The sequence below is a fragment of the Caretta caretta genome, chromosome 9 (assembly GCF_965140235.1).
Source record: "Caretta caretta isolate rCarCar2 chromosome 9, rCarCar1.hap1, whole genome shotgun sequence".
Lineage (NCBI taxonomy): Eukaryota > Metazoa > Chordata > Testudines > Cheloniidae > Caretta > Caretta caretta.
The window spans coordinates 87664871-87680879 of NC_134214.1; the positions used below are offsets into that span (position 1 = coordinate 87664871).

Genomic DNA, 16009 nt, shown 5'->3' on the forward strand with positions numbered 1-16009 from the left:
GAAAGGTATATGACACTCACATTTTTAAGAGCACAGGACGGTTGAGAAAGCTGCAAGTAGGGACATTCTTTCCTGACTAGTGGATTACCACTGACAATATGAAAATGCCAGCAGTGATTTTGGGACACCCAGCCTACCATTTTGCCCCCGTCTCATTGGTCACCTTGTCAGCACCAATGAAAGATTCATCTACCAGTTCAGCAGGTGCGGAATGACTGTTGAATGTGCTTTTGTTAGTTTGAATGGATGCAGGTTGGAGGGCAGAGTTGGAGTGTCTGTCTGTTGATTTTGAACTGCCCAACACAAGGGCCATAACAACAGCCCAACCTGGAGCTATGTGGTTGAGAGAGGCTCTGAAAGAGCTCTTTAACGGTCAGCCACAGCCCATGTTTTGTGCTGTAGTGTTTTCGGAGCCTGGACTTTTTGGTGCTGCTAAGAATTGTGTAGTGCTTGCAGTTAATTTACAAATATGACTGGGTGTTAGCTTGAAGCTATGAATTATTATATGGTGCTTGTACATTTACAAGTACTGTTTGCTTTGAATATGACTGCACATTCTGCAGTATGTATTGTGAACTAATAAAGGTATTTTTATCCTCCAAAAATAGGATTTTTATTGAGTGGGCAGAAAAACAATGTGCAAAAAACATAGGCAATGTAATACAAATATTTAACATAAAGTAACAGAGTGGAAATTTTAAAATTGGAAACGCAGCAAATATTTCTGTCCATTTCTGTGCACAAATATAGTCCATTCTGACCTGTCAGAACCATGTTTCATGTATGCGAAACTATGGTTTTCTTTGCAGTCTCCTTGTGTGGAGCTATAGATGCAAGGATGGAGTCCCTGATGTCACATGGTATGTGGAGGGTGTAGAAAGCAGTGATAATGGAGTTCTCCAAGGGTTGCAAAAGCTGAGGACTCTGGGATTTTTTGAATCAGTAGATCAGCCAGCATCTGCAGTGTGTGGATTTGCTGCCTAAGAAGACCCATTATGTCCTAGTGTATTTCCCTCTCCTTGACCTGCTAGGACTCCTGATCTTTTCTCCTGTCCTCTTTCTTTCTCAATGCTGTCCATCATCTTGGCCCTCCAGGCTCTTTGTTCACTGTCCGATGCAACACTGGATTGTAGGATCTTGTTGGATCGTGGTCCTCTACCATCTTCTTCTTTCTCCTCCTCATCAGGGTCAGGTATTCTGCAGGTGTGGAGGAGGCACCCCTCAAGGTCACCATGCCAAAAGCTGCTTATAAAAACAGATAGATGTACCATTGGATTTACAGTCACAATGAAAAGGGAATAATAAGTTTGAAAACTCTCTTCCCTTATTTCTTATTTTTTTTAATAAGAAATATTATTGACACTTCAGCTTTGGAGCACCTCTGCACAGCACCCTCTCCAGCCCCAGCCATCGTGAGTATGGCAATGCCAGTGGTGCAGGGGGGCGGCGAGTAGAGGGGAGGATATTCAATTTTGTGAAGCAGTGAAATTTCTCTAGTCTCTATTCCGTGGGCATGAATACAGGGCAATGGCACTGAATATTGGCACTATTTTCAGCCGGCAGTGGTGATTTTAGCAGATATCGCACTTTTGAAGGTAACAAAGGCACAAAAAGCACAGCTGCTCCTGGTATCCCAAAGCTGCCTGGGCCCTTTGCTGCGAGCCTGATTTCTGCAATGGCACCCATTGCAGAGTGGCAAGGGAAAGTATCCTACTGCAGACGAAAAAAATAACATGGACATCCCTAGAAATATCAGGAGAGGATTGCAGAGTATCTCTATAAAAGTTGCATTGAGATCTCTCAAGACAATACAAGTGACATCCTATGTACATAAACGTTCCTCCACCCCCTGACTCCTCGCCTAACCCAAAAGGGGAATGAAAAGCAGATGCCACTTTTATCTCTTTTGTACCTCTGCCTCTTCTCCTATGAGTGAAACAATGAAAAGTTGAAATCTCTGTCATGTTACTTGCGGCTGGGATGCATGCCATCTTTAAATTTAAAAGTTGTAAGGAAAAATGCACGCACACGCTTAACTAGGTTCCCTTCCCGTTCATCAGGCTCATAAGTGGTCACCTAAAGGGACTGGCTAGACTGGGCAGAGTCTTGAACAAGTCCTGGATTGCAGCATGGCTGGAGCCCTCCTCCATGTCTCTCCCTCCCTCACTGTTCATGGCAGGGGTCTCTGTGTTGGGCTCCTCCAGGGTATTCATAGTTGTCCACGGGGTGGTAGTGGGGTCTCCAATGAATATGGCATTCAGCTTGTAAAAGCAGCAGGTCTGTGCAGAATTCTTCACTTTCATGCAGCACTGCTGCCTCTCCCTGTCCTCCTCCTTTTTCTGCATGCCCCATAAAATCTATTATATACAGATTTCTACAGCTGGTCTGTAGTTGTGCTTGAACAGCCTCTCTCCCCATGGACTCAGGAGGTCCAATACCACTTCTCCAGGCAGGAGTGTGTCTAATACATGGAGCCGGCAGGGTTGGTTGGGCAGCGTCACACAAAGAGGGTGAGCTGCTATGTGTAGGCAATCAACAAGGTAGGCAATCAGGAAAAGGCATTTCAAAAACATGTGGGGAGGTTTGACAGAGGTTTGTGTAGCTTCCGGTTTTTGTGACCCCTGGACAGTGGAGTTTACATTGTGACCAGAGTGATTGTGATTGCAGGGAATGGGGCATTGTGAGCCAGCTGCGGGAGTGTTACACTAATAAAAATGATACTAACAGGCTCTTGTAAGAGGGACAAGGCAAATTGCCACGTTTATTGTAAATACAACAAAATATTCCTATATGCAATTTCTAAATAGATCCATTCACACACAGACATTAACACAGGTTCTACATAAAGGTTGTTATAGTTACCAGCCTAGATGTTGCTCGTGCCAAGTCACTGGCCAGGTGGCCTGGACACGAGAGTGGAGCTGAGTCGTTGTCAGATGCGCATCCGATGCTCCTGGAGGGTGGTCGTAGAACCAGACTCAAAGAACACAGTCCCTGGACCCAATTTTTATAGGTCTCTGGTTCAGTACAAGTCTATGGAAGTTGCTTCATCATGCTGAATTTACAGTTGAGATGACCATCAATCAGCTCAATCAGCAGGTGGTACATCCATGACGGCTCCATGATGGCTAGGTGTTATCTTCTTGTTCTTCCTTGGTGCGTTTTGGGTGGATTCCGGTTCGCCCTTCGGGGGTCATCCAGTTATCTCCACTTTGCATATTCTTCGGCCCATCGTTATCAAGGTTGAAATTCTTAGCATTAGGCTGGCACCATTTACTAACCAATTATTTCCCTGCTTCAGGCTCTCACTTCCATGCACTCATCATTCATTCTTTTACTTAACAACACCATCTATGACTCTTGATTCATTTAACAAATTTTATCCCACTATCTATTTTTCCCTCTTTGGATAACAAGATTACCTAGGCATGACAAGGGGCCCCTGCAGGGGAAGAGCATTAGGGTGTTTTTTTAAAAACAGCATTGTTTCCTCAGAGTTCTTATCACTTTCCAGCACAGACTCTTTGTCCTGTACTGGCCTGAAATAATTAGCACTTTGGCCTTGCATTTGTTACAGAGTGAAATTCAACAGCATGGAACTGATGTTCATACCTTTTTACAATACCTATATACTCTTTTGTCTATCTTTATTTCTACTACTACATAATTAGAATTATATCATACTTATATAACTTTGAGGGGGACCCAACAGGAGGACTTAACGCAAGTCACAAAGTGTCTACACTCACACTGTGTTGACCTCAATAGGTTGACCATAGCTCCATTCCATTCAGGGAGGTGGTTTTACTGCATTGCTGTAATGAGATGCTTACATCAGCCAGAGACAAATTTGAGTGTAGAGACATTCTCAAATAGGTCAAGGCAATTCAGTTAACGTCAATCTAAGTTTGTAGTGTAGACAAGGTGTAAGTGTTGAAACAATGTGTCACTTATGTTAGATGAGCATGGTTCTATTTCAACATTCAGGGTCAGCTATACCTAAACTAAGAGTACTAGATACTATGTAGCAGTATTAATTTGAACCTAAATGTTTGTTTTTTACACAAAGTCAGTCGTAGAAGGAACACTATTCAGTGCCTGTCCCTATTTCCTCACTGTCACTTAACACACATCTTCCTTAATAGTTAGTCTTCCTTGAGCTGTTGAAAAATAATTATTCAGATCTCCAGCTCATTGAAAGTCTCCATTCAAAATGGTAGTTTGGAACATCCCCAGCCTGAATGTTGACTCTGTTACCAGATTCTGCTATTTTCAGGAGTGTGCCTGGTAGCACACGGCACAGTCAGTTATGTTCATTTTCTCTTAGTTGCTAGGAGCAAGGTTTCCTCAATGTATGTAACATAGAGTTGACTGCTGCAGAAATGTATGTTATTTTATAAGCAAGAGTTTGTCAGTTGCATGTATTTTAACTATGACTAGGTCTCCGAACCCCATTTTGGTTTGATGGAAGATCAACACGTTCGGGGATTTCTTAGTTTCAAATGTCATTTTAAATATCTGTGTTTCACATGATAGACTGAGTCATGCTTGCATTTTACAACAGGGCCAAAATATAAAAAATTGTAACAGGTTCACTTCTATGGACAGAATCTATCTAAAACTTGTATGATTTTCTGCTGCAAGTTTGTGCAGATGAAGGAGCATGTAATGTTGTTTTAATGCTAATGTGGAATTCTGATTACTTATCCTGGCATATGCAAAGCTCTGTATAGATTTTTTTTTTAAAGTGTGTGTGTAACTAAATAAAGCGTAAAGCATTTACACTCAAAGGTCCCAGCAGCATTTGGAAAAAACACATAATGAGAACATTATGCTCATCGGTATAATACAAAGAGACTGATACTGCTCTCCAGTAGAACATTCATACTATCATGTAGTTTAGACAGTGAGGTACTCTATTTGCATATCAAATGCAGGAATTGATTTTCCTGGACACAGGACAATGTGCATTCCACATCACTAGGATTGGAATAAGCACCAAGAGTAGATGGGCTTCAGAACAAGGCCTGGACTTGACTGAAAATGTCTAAAAAACTGTTCAGGAAAATATAAACCTTGCATTTTAATCACTCTCCTTAACTGTTATGGTGCAAATTGTTTTTCATCTTTTTAATTATAAGTAACTAGCTAGTTCTTTGGCCTTCAGTCATAGTAAATGCTAAGGCCCATGTCAACTTTCAAAAAACTGTTTCTTCTTGACAGGCAAATAGCTTGAAGTACCAGCTGTTTGTTTAACAGGCATTTGGTTTTTTTCCTAACACAAAAGAAATCATGTTTATTATCCAGACTTTCTTTGAAAGGATTTTAAACACTTTCAGTGTTGCGTCTTATAGGTTACCTTTATATTTAAATATTTTAATGACTTTAAGAAAACCCATCTATTATCTCTCATGCCTCAGGAGTTGTCTTCAAATGTTTTGGGTATCTTCAAATATTCTACAAATTAACATATTCACCAGGGCAATGTGACAGATATTTTAAGATATGTATATAAATCTCATTCTACCTAACATACTATAAAACAGATTCCTTATTTTTAAAAAGGATGTTGTGAAAAATAGGAAAGGCTTCAAAATGTGTTAATAACTTGACCGTTTATTTGTACGAGTGTAGCACGTCATTTGTTTTTAGTATAACATAAGATCTGCATACCTCTAGTAAATATCAAAAGTCTTCAATCTTTCAAACAGGATAGAATTCTTCCCCAAGAGAGAAATTTTGAAATATTTTATCAGCCCTGTCTCCACTGGCATTTATAATCATTCTCTATCTCCACACTAATAATGCCTTCAGCATTAATTTAACAGGCAACGTGTTGTGTTGCAGCATTTCTGAAGGCATCCTTAAGCTACAATAATTTCTTTCTTAGACACAGGAGATACTAATCCGTGACTTCTCTAATAAGAGCTGTCACAAGCCTTGCTGTCCTACAGTGAATTGTCAAACCTTAACTCTCCCTGAATATATTGTAGGATTAAAATGAATATTTATAGTACATGTGATTTGGGATTCTGTCCAGATGACGGTACTATAAAATGTTCGCTATGTTAATTTATTTGTGGCTACTATACTTATGAAATGAGCCATACCTAACTGAATGTTCAGTGTGCTGCCACTTTTGCTGTAGACTCTTTCTTAAATTTAAGCGGTTACACTACTTACTGTGTATATTTTTATTAGAACTAAATAACACAGTTTTCTACCACTAAAAAGGCTGGTGAAAGTCTCTTTGTCATTCAGCATCCTGTCCACCAGCCTCCCACTACTGACTTGTCCTCTCACAAGAGGCAACAGTGTGTGGAGTTTAGAGATGTCAGTCAAAAATGTCTCCCTCCATTAAAACACAACTGTGTTCACCTACTTCGGGAAATTTCTGTATCCAGACACTAAATGGCAGTGTGAGCGCCTCTGCTCTATAGAATATATCTCTGTTCCTTTGTTGCAAGATGAAGAATGAGCATTTTGATCTACCTTATGATGTGACAGAATTTGGGGGATCATTGAAATCTTTTTGTGTAGAATTTTCTACCTGAGCAAAACAATGTGATTTTGAGAAGACCTTAATATGGAGTGATTCTGCTAGGCTTTTTACATCATGTCACACTGGGCAAAATGCTGCAGTAAGTCACCAAAATGGGGTCTCCTGAGGGGGTCCCCACTTCCATAAATGAACATGATTTACAACATCCCTGCTTCTCTCCAAGTTGAATTAGAATTAACATTAGCTGAGTTTTTTCATCCACACAACATCCCTGAGGACAAATGATTCACCAAGCAGACAGCTAAGCCTATCAGTACAAGAATAATGAATCTGATTTTTGTAATGGAGCTAATGTAAGTAAGAGAATAGAAATATTAAAGGAATGTAGCGAACAAAAGTCACATTTCACCTGCATCCTTGTCTCTCTTTCTCTCACTCCTCCGCTGAAGAAAGGGAATTATTTGAGTCAGAATTGCAATCATTCCAATGAGATATAGAGGCTAACTAGAATATATTTCCGCAGTGTGCTTTGACATGATGGCCAAAGGACATAAAATACCGGATATACAAACTAATAACCCTGAAGATGTTGAGAGGCTTGTAAATATTTTCCATCTATTTCAAAAAGTGAACTTCATTTCATTTTGAACTAAAAGAGGTTATCACAGAAGAGTGTGAGTTTCCTAATAAGTTGCCTGATCCAAAGTCAGTGAAAAGACTCCCATGTAGTGTAGTGGCGTCAGGAGAAAGGTTAGATAGCATATAAAGCACAACAGGAAAGATTGGTTTATGGGATTGTACTGAAAAAGGATGTGGCCAAAAAATAAGGGAAGTAGCTAGTTACATAGTTACTCCTCCTGAAAGAAAGCTTCTCCCATGGAGTTATGTAAGATGTGTGAATGAGAAGGAACTTTGTGATATCTAATGTCAGAACCTGGGTGTCTCCCATCCCAGCTGAGTGTCCTAACTAGCAGCCTATACAGTCAGTCTCTCGCTGTAGCCTAATGAATATTTAATTATTTATATAAAGTGCAACAACTTCAACAGGGGCAATTGAAAGAGATCCACGCCTAGAATATCCCATAGTCCAATAGTTAGGGCAGGCACTTGGGAAGTGAGAGAACTAGGGTATAAATCCCTGCTCCACATCAGGCAGACTGTGAATATAAACCCAGGTCTCCCACATCCCAGTGCTCTTGTGTCTGTTGGTCATCACCACTTCTTCGTTCTCCTCCTTCATTTTGTGAATCCAGCCCTTCATTTCCAATTTTATTTGTATTATAGAAAAGTTAGACACCTGAAATTGAGATAAAATGTTTCATTTCAGGCTGAATATATTTTCTGATTCACTGAAAATTCTGAAAAAAAATCATTTTTGGTGATCCAAAATGCACAGCTCTCCTAGTGAGTTAAAATTATTGATTTTTAAAAAGGGTACTGTAATAAATACTTCAAATCTCAACTGTAGTAGATGTGTCAGTGAAATGTGTAAGGTCTTCTTACTGAAATTCTGGGAAAGCAAGGCACCGCAGGGTTTTATCATTGGTAAATACTTACGTGTAAGATTCTATAGCAAAATCTTTGATAAAGCCATAAGAAGTGTTGCAGGAAAAGCAAAACAATCCTTTCCAACGTAGACAAATGTAAGCGGGGGAATGGTCCCGCTATTGTGGGGAACTTCCCTGGATTATATACTACCCCGGTTAAATGGGCTAGTGAAAGGATCTGAGTCCTCGCTCCCACTTCCTTTACCCAGAGGCCTGCCTGACCTCAAGGGTTTCCCTTCATCTCTCCTGTGCAGCAGAGTCCTTGTAACCCCAACAAGGCTGGGCCCAGGATTCCTGGGGGGTTCAACCCCCAACCTTGTCATAGTCCCTTAGGGCGGGGCTAGGGTGTCTGCACTCCGGGGTGCTCTCTCTGCACTGGATGCTTCCCTGACCCACTGATCATTACATACAGTTCAAAGCAAATACAATTTATTAAACAGCAATCAAGCAAAAAGAAAAAGCAAAAAATGGGAAAGGTTAAAGGAAAACACATAACCCTGCTCTGTGGCACAGGGACATCACAACCAGCCATCTCTGGAATGTAAGGGAAGTTCAGTCTGTTTCTCACAAATCCTAGGCCTCCTTCTCAGGCCCTGGCAGTGCTGCCGGGATGCTGTGGGTCGGACACTTGCTCTGGCGGTGGCCACATGCCCTCAGGCTTTAGGTGGCAGGACCCTTCTTCTCAGCGTTGCCCCCGCCCCGTCAGGGCTACGATCCCCCTCCAAGTCTGGCCTGCAAGGCCTGTTGGCTAGGGGCATCTCCCTGTGCTGGGCCTGCTGCCCAGGGTCCCCCCCTTGCTCTTCCCAACTGCTCACCGCACCCGGCTCCAGAATGCTCCAGCCCCAGCTCCACCACTCTCCTTCAGCACTGCCGCTGCTCTGCCTCCAGCTCCCTGGGCTGCTTCTCTGGCCCCTCTGGCTGGCATGGCCCTGCTCCCCAGCTCAGCTTAGGCCCCTGCTCTCTCCTTACCTTGGCCCCACTCTGTCTGACCCAGGCAATTCCAGCTCACATGGAGCATGGGACCCACCCTGGCCTCCTGACTCCCTGATTAGCCTGCCCCCTCTGTCAATCAGGCTGACCTGGAGCATTGGCCTCTCCCCTGGGGATTGTCAGTCTCGGGGTCCTGATTTCCATTGACCCTTCTCCTTACTTTTAGTACTGGGAGCTAGCCAACCAAAAATATCCCACTGAGTTTTAGGAAGGGTTCAACAGTCCCCTTACATAAAGTATAGGTAAGGGACAAATAGATTGGGTTAAATTACCTGGCTATTTGTTTTGGCCTTATCAACAGAAAGGAAAAAAACAACTTACAACAGGGGTGGCCAACCTGTGGCTCCGGAGCCACATGCAGCTCTTCAGATGTTAGTATGCGGCTCCTTGTATAGGCACCGACTCTGGGGCTGGAGCTACAGGCGCCAACTTTCCAATGTGCCGGGGGGTGCTCACTGCTCAACCCCTAGCTCTGTCACAGGCCCTACCCCACTCCACCCCTTCCTGCCCCCTTCTCATAGCCTGCAGTGCCCTCGCTCCTTCCCCCTCCGCTCCCCCCAGCGTCTCCTGCATGCCATGAAACAGCTGATCAGGAGGTTTGGGGAGGGAGGATGCGGTGCTGATTGGCGATGTGGGGAGGATTCTGGATGGCAACCCTCTCTTAAATTTACTTGTGACAGGAAGTCTTTTATGGATATGACTGATAGAAATGAATAGGTTCATGTACTGTACCATCATGTTTTGGTCAGAAACAGCCACAGATGGCTCCAGCAATTTGCCTATAACACAGGAATTTCTGGTAAACATTTTTTTACACTGGAATCTCCAGTGCAATGAGAATAAAGATTCCACTCTTGAGATCTCCAAGGGTTCTACCTCCGAGATCTACCTTTTTGTAGGTGACATACCGATAGAAGCCAGTTCTCTAGGGCAGGCATCAAGACATAAATCACTTGTAATTTCAGCCTTGCAAGATCACAGCTTCATTGTGAACAGAAAGAAAATCAATCTGACACCAGCTCAAATACTGCTACTACTGGGAGTTGTAGTATGTGGTATGAGTCCATTGGGAGGGTCTCCATGTCAGAATAATGGCACTTGAAGATTCAGAATACTTTGACAGCCATCAAAGCAAGAAGAAAGGGAACAGTAAGATCACTTCTCAGGCATAATGGTGTCATGCACACAAATAGCAGCATGAGTGATCCTTCAAGAGAAGGTGCTGCAGATGTCTCTCTTATCGATCACAGATGTGGTCAAGCAATCCCTTGAGTATGAACCAACAGTCATGTCTTCTGTCAGACAGTACTTCAAACGCCTGAAAATCTTTTAAAGTTTTATGTTAGATGGTGGCAAAACTGTATAATAATTTATAAATTTTCTTCCTCAGTAATAGGGCCAAAGTCAGGACAATTTTGAAAGTGTGCTGGTGAAGGATGACGTGCTCATAGCAGGTGCTCAAGAGGGGATGAAAAGTCCATTTTCCTTGAGCTGTGCAAAATGGTGGCATCATAGGAAGAAAAGCCTTGCACATCAGTGCTGCACCTTGTTTGAGCATTCACAGCGTTGCTAGAGACTGAAGTGGACGCAGTGGGCCTGATATATCCTTGATGTAATGCTGACTTTCACTGAGCATACACCAGGGATGAGTGCATTCCTCAGTCAGCAGCAGCATTACTGCTTTATTATATGTATTACAGAAGCCTTAGCGTGCTGGGTATTGTGAAAAAACAAATTATGATGATACTGACCAGCAAAGAGTTTCCAGTCTCAATGTGGACAAGACACAACATAGAGATAAAGGGGAATAAGTGGGGTAACTGATTGGATTGCAAGGTTCCATGTACTAATAGCTAAGTGTATAGTTTGGAGGCTTCTCATTTTTTTTAAAAAAAAGAATGAGGAGTACTTGTGGCACCTTAGAGACTAACAAATTTATTTGGGCATAAGCTTTCGTGGGCCAAAGCCCACTTCATCAGATGCATGCAGTGGAAAATACAGTAGGAAGATATATACAGAGAACATGAAAAAATGGGTGTTGCCATACCAACTCTAACGAGACTAATCAACTATTATCAGCAGGAGAAAAAAACTTTTGTAGTGAAAATCAGGATGTCCCATTTCAAACAGTTGACAAGAAGGTGTGAGTAACAGTAGGGGAAAAATTAGCATGGGGAAATTGTTTTTACTTTGTGTAATGACCCACCCACTCCCAGTCTTTATTCAAGCCTAATTTAATGGTGTCCAGTTTGCAAATTAATTCCAGTTCTGCAGTTTCTAATTGGAGTCTGTTTTTGAAGTTTTTTTTGTTGAAGAATTGCAACTTTTAGGTCTGTAATTGAGTGACCAGGGAGATTGAAGTGTTCTCCGACTGGTTTTTGACTGTTATAATTCTTGACATCTGATTTGTGTCCATTTATTCCTTTGCGTAGAGACTGTCCGGTTTGGCCAGTGTACATGGCAGGGGGGCATTGCTAGCACATGATGGCATATATCACATTGGTGGATGTGCAGGTGAACGAGCCTCTGATGGTGTGGCTGATGTGATCAGGTCCTATAATGGTGTCCCTTGAATAGATATATGGACAGAGTTGGCAACGGGCTTTGTTGCAAGGATAGGTTCCTGTGTTAGTGTTTTTGTTGTGTGATGTGTGGTTGCTGGTGAGTATTTTCTTCAGGTTGGGGGGCTGTCTGTAAGCGAGGACAAGAGAATCCTTAATAAGTGGACTAGAGAATCACCTGGGAAGCCATTCATTAACATCTCTTGTGCACTTTTTTTAAAAAGGAGCAGTAATGAAAATGTGATCGAGGAACTTCTGGGTGCCAACTGGCAAGGGTGCAGAGCAGACTGCCAAACCTGCGAAAAAAACGCAGAAATTGGGCTTTTTTGGCTTAATTGGCTTGTGAGTTGCTTGTTGGCTAGTTTTTGGCTTGTAGCTCGTTGCTTGTTCGGCTTTTAGCTTTTTGCTTGTTGTAGCTTGTTGCTTCTTTTTTTTTTTTATTGGCTCCTGGCAAGCAGGGGCAGGGGGAGGGGGGAGAGTGTCAGGGGTGCACAGCAGGCCTTCCACAGTCGCAGACTGCACACCGGGGTGGATCTAGTCACATAGAGTGTTGCGGTTCTTAGAGATTGGCTTGTTTTGGCCTTGTTTTGAAATGGGATTACCTTGATTTTTGGCTTATTGTGAAAGTCGGAGTGCTTATTTACCGTGTGAAAGTTGGCAACTGTGGGCAGAGGGGTTACAGAAATCTCCCAAGTCTGATATGTACATTCCCGATCACAAAAGAATGTCATGTGAGGTCTTAAATAAAAGCTGGTGTCACACTGGTCATTAGTATCATTGCAATACAAATGTACAGATGTGTTGTAAGGAGTGATGCATATATACCAGCAAAGATGAGAAGCAGGTTTCATGTCTGACAACAAATGTTTATCTAGTTCGCTGTTTACATTTAAATTAAATATTGTACAGTTCACAGTGGGTCTTCTGTCAACTTTCTGAGCTGAATATTAACCAAGATTTGAAAAAACTTCAAAGGGATAAAAGTAACATGAAAAGTGGAATGGTGTAGGGGTAGAACCCTGTCTTGAGGTGCACATCAAAGGTTCGTGCAACTGTATTTGGGAGATGAAGAAGTCACTTGTGTCATCCATCACCCAGGAAGTAAATGGGCAGCGTGTTTGCCTCATGAAAGAGGGGTCTCAACCATCTTGATTGAAAACACTGCAGAGCTTTGGGCGAGAGATGGTTTTTTTAGACAGGAGGATAACTTGTTAGTTAAGCGTAGTCTCTAGAAAGTGTGTGATGATTTTGTTTTATATGTAACCATTTGTTTCCAGTATTCTTATTCACTGGGACTTGAATCTTTCATAATGAACTTGTTCTTATTATCACTACAAACATATTTGAGTGCTGTGGTATTAAGTGAAGTGGTAATCCTGGGTTGAATTTTACAAGCTGGTATGTACTGTTCCTTTCAGAATAGCAGGCTTGGAAATTCTGTGAGTGTACAGTGGATACAGGGTTAGACACTACAGGGAACACTCCAAGCACTTGGGGGTTGGTGTGTGCCTGTCACTACCTGTACAGGGAGAGCCAGGCCTGTGGATGCCTGGAAGGTAGAGCTTATGCTTCCAGAGGCTGTTTTTTTCAGGGAGCTGATCCACAGCAGGCACAGACAAGATTTCCTCATGCTAAGGGCAGGTGGTGGTGGTGAGGTGCCTCACAACCCTGGGGAGTGTCACAAAGAGTCAGACATAAAAGCACACTTTGTAGCTGAACTTCCTTTTTGTGTTTCTGTTCACTCTGGTACCAATTCGATAAAACTTTTAAGCACATACTTAAACAGTGCTTTTTCTTTTTATGTGCTTTAAGTATGTGCTTTAAGTATTTCTTTTTTTCTGTTTCTTAAAGTTAAGTATGTGCTTATGCAATTTGATGGATAGTGATGGTTTGCTGAATCAAGGCCTTTCCCCTCTATCCTACAACCAATAAGTGGGCAGATAAAATACAGGTAAGACATTTTCAGCTAAATGGATTAACCACTGCATTTGTCTAAACACCACATCTTAGCATAAATAGCACTAAGTAGTGTGTTCAGTTTTCACTGTTTTCCTCGACATTCTGTGGGAACTAGTGCTTTATAAATTATTGTCATGTGCTAACCTTGTTATGCTGCAAAATTTAAAAGCTACTAAAATGATTTTAAAAATTAATAACCTCTAAAATGGAACACATATATGCTTTTCCATTTTTCTTAACCTTTGAACTTTTAAATTGCATTAAATTACCATTGTTGCTAAATAGTGTTTATTAGGTCCTCTTAATTAAGCACACAGTTGGAAAAGAGACTACACAACAATTATGTATCACAGTTTGATGGTCATACAATTTGCATAAACGAGAAATAGTCAAAACAATTCATTTTTTCTTGACATCTACACATGATTGTCTTGTGCTTGCCATAGCTGTCTTTTTGTTTGTTAGTGTGTCTTAGAAAAGCAAATGCTTCCTAGTGCTAAAAACAGTGGATTATACTATTTGTTCCCCACACCTCCATATGAATAAGCACCTATATGTCTTCCTTTTTTTGTATCAGTTGCACAAATATGAGATGTCTATATAGAATTTAATAATAGTTGAACAATATTTATATTTCATGTGTAAGTTACACATGTATTTAGACAGTTAATTTGTATGTTATACAAAAAAGGTGTAATTCAAATAATACATTCTGGATTGAGGTGAAGGAAAATAGTTTTCTGGTGGCAAAATGAATTACGAGAACATTTATAAGTGGTTAGTTATATGATATTAGTCCCATAAAATAAAACTACTGTGTGGCTCCATAATATTCACAGTTCAGGTGTGTTTAATTTTATATAATAGTATTTTATATCGTAGTATATAATAATATTTTGAGACCAACAAAAGATGCAGCCAGAACCAGATTTTCCAAAGTTATTTCTATAATTACACCCTTACTTATGTAGCTCCATGTCTTTGCACATTCGATTCCGTTCCCCATTAGGCTCTATGCATGTGCAAATTGCATAGCTAAACACAGTGTTCCCAAGTCTAGGTCTTTTCAAATGCAAAATCTTGGATGAAAACATTGTACCTGCAGAAACTTAAGACATCAAAAAATGTAGTCAAAATTTTAGACTCCAGATTGAGTTGTCCTTTGGAAATATGGCCCCTACCTTTAACATTTTGTCTAAAAAAATATTTTACTATCTTTCTTAGGACTAAACCATGACTCACAAGGCAGAGCCACAATGACCAACTTTTATGCTAGTTTAAAACATAACAATTCCAGAGGCAATGGTGAAGTGTGTAGGGAGGTGTGGACAGACACCTGTGGTCTCATCCCAGCACAATTATTGTAGTGTTGCCTGTTGCAAAGCAGGGTGAAACCATGCCCACGCACCCCACCTGCAGAGAGATTCTCCCTCTGGGCCATTTCACACTGTAGTAATGCTATCCAGTATCTCTTGTGCACCAGAGAGTTGAGACATGTGTGTCTGCCTCCTGCCAGTGGTGTGCTAGAAAGGAAAGTGTTCCCTGTATCCTCCCACTCTAGATCACTACATAGCAAATAAGTTAGCCCTTTGTGCATTTGTTTCATCTTCTACAACTGGTGCTTCATTTTTCTGATAAAATATGAAATCTGGGTTATATCTGAGGAAAAACTTGCTTCAGTATCAGAATGCAAATAATGCTTTTTAAAGTCTGAGGGGAAATACTGCTCTTGAGGAACAAACTGCAAAATAAGAACATTGTGGAATATTTCTGTGAATGATTCACAGAAATCTTATACCAAATCCATTCTGACACAGATTCTTTGTGGCTTGTTAATTATTTTTCTTACTGTAACATCTAGAAGTTGGAATCCCTTTGTGCTCGACACTCTACAAACTGAGTAAGAGAGAATCTGTGCCCGAAAGACTTTACAGTCTAAGCAGAAAAGGCATTTAAAGGATAGCAGAGATAAAGTATTATCCATGTTGTACAGACGGAAACTGAGACATCAAGGGGAATTAAGATACAGTGAGATTAAGTGACTTGCCCAGGATCACACATTAAGTCTTGCCCAAGATCACATATTTAACACAGCTAAGTGTTAAAACCAGATCTTTTGAATCATAAGGTATGTCTACACTACGGAATAAGGTCGAATTTATAGAAGTCGGTTTTTTAGAAATCGGTTTTATATATTCGAGTGTGTGTGTCCCCACAGAAAATGCTCTAAGTGCATTAAGTGCATTAACTCCGCGGAGTGCTTCCACAGTACCGAGGCTAGAGTCAACTTCCGGAGCATTGCACTGTGGATAGCTATCCCACAGTTCCCGCAGTCTCCGCTGCCCATTGGAAATCTGGGCTGAGATCCCAATGCCTGATGGGGCTAAAACATTGTTGCGGGTGATTCTGGGTACATATCGTCAGGCCCCCCTTCCCTCCCTCCCTCCGTG

At 41.4% G+C, this 16009-nt stretch overlaps 1 protein-coding gene across 13 annotated transcripts in view; it reads left to right on the plus strand.

Moving 5' to 3' along the window:
- Nucleotides 1-16009, plus strand: part of TENM1 (teneurin transmembrane protein 1) — a 1415133-nt gene that overhangs the window by 991019 nt on the left and 408105 nt on the right. Inside the window, exon 3 of one of the 13 annotated variants that reach the window (XM_075132520.1) lies at nucleotides 13452-13551. The exons of the other annotated variants lie outside the window; for them this stretch is intronic. The gene's annotated coding sequence lies outside the window, so the exon portion shown is untranslated. The remainder of the gene's footprint in view (nucleotides 1-13451; nucleotides 13552-16009) is intronic. 13 annotated transcript variants of the gene reach the window in all.